Raw genomic sequence first — 1,389 nt, forward strand, 5'->3', positions numbered from 1 at the left:
CATATATACATATTCTATATAGAGTGAATTGGATTTAAGGCTTGGTCTTTGAGAAGGAAATCTAGCCAGTAAACCCAAAGTTAATGAGGTCGCTTTCAGCCAACAAAATGTACCTTCTTTTGGGCAGAGCACCCTCAGGTGAAGAGAAGGAGATGGAGAAGGAGAGGGACAGGGAGGGGAAAGAAAGAGGGAAAGGGAGGGGGCAGGAGGAGACTACTCACAGGTTGTATTTGTCCTTCATTCTAGAAGAGGACTGTGACATTGTGTATAACTGGACAGTAAAGTTTTTATAGACCACTTTTAGTCAAATTTGTACACTCCGTAATACCTTATAAAAAAACAATATCCAAATGTTTATTGTGAATTCAGGTCTTTCCTAATTCCAATTTTTTTTAATTGCAGGTAGTTTATCTTAAATTATTAGCATAATTTACATAACTCTCCACTTCAGAAGGCCCATGTAAACACTAATTTTGCTCTCCCATAGTCTCTTCATAAGTTGTGTTTGGGGACATTTTTTTTCCCTCTCACTCAGTCTTTTCATTTTGGAATCTGTCTCTCCGTGTTAACCACTTACAATAACCATCAATGTCCCTTTCTTGGAAATGCTTTTTACTTGCAACTTAGAGGCTGTGCCCTTAATGTGTCACCAACTTGTTTATCACCAACGAAGGGGAAGTGAGAGTGAAAAAACATAAAATTTACCTAGAATCATATGAAGTTTGAATTTCATTTTGTGTCAGCAAAACATGACCTAATAGATAACGTACTAGAAAAATAGAATACTTTTTTAAAATGCATTTTTGTGAGTATAAATGAATATAAACTTGTATTAACTTTTTCATAAAATATGTATATGGGTAAGATACTTAATAAAACACACATTGGGTTTTGTTGATTATTTGAAGCAGTTTAAGATGATTCATGCTGAACTGAAAACATTACCAACAATTCTTGGCTTCTATAAAGAAGAAAATACTTCCCACTAAATTTATACCACAGTTTCAGAAAATAAAACTTTATAAAGCAATACATCCCTTTAAAGGAGGTAAAACATTTTGCCATCTTCATGGAATTTACAATCTACTATGGTTGTAATATGTACACGTGACACTTGGTGGTAACTTTTCTGTAGATATTTGCTCATGTGGCTAAGTGCTGCCATGCTAAAGCAAAGAGGAAGAAAGTCACGTCCCTGCATGAGATGTATACACTATCTGAGTGGCACAGTCACCAGTGGGAAGACTGCTTGAGGCCCCAGCCCAGTGGCTACATAGGGTTTCTGTCACACACATTGGATAGCCTTCCTAAACGGCTGCATTATCCCCATTGGTCAACAGAGGGAACTGAACCTGAATATGCATAGACTGATCCCTGTGCATCCAGAGC

The sequence above is a fragment of the Notamacropus eugenii genome, chromosome 3 (genome assembly GCF_028372415.1).
Source record: "Notamacropus eugenii isolate mMacEug1 chromosome 3, mMacEug1.pri_v2, whole genome shotgun sequence".
Taxonomy (NCBI): domain Eukaryota; kingdom Metazoa; phylum Chordata; class Mammalia; order Diprotodontia; family Macropodidae; genus Notamacropus; species Notamacropus eugenii.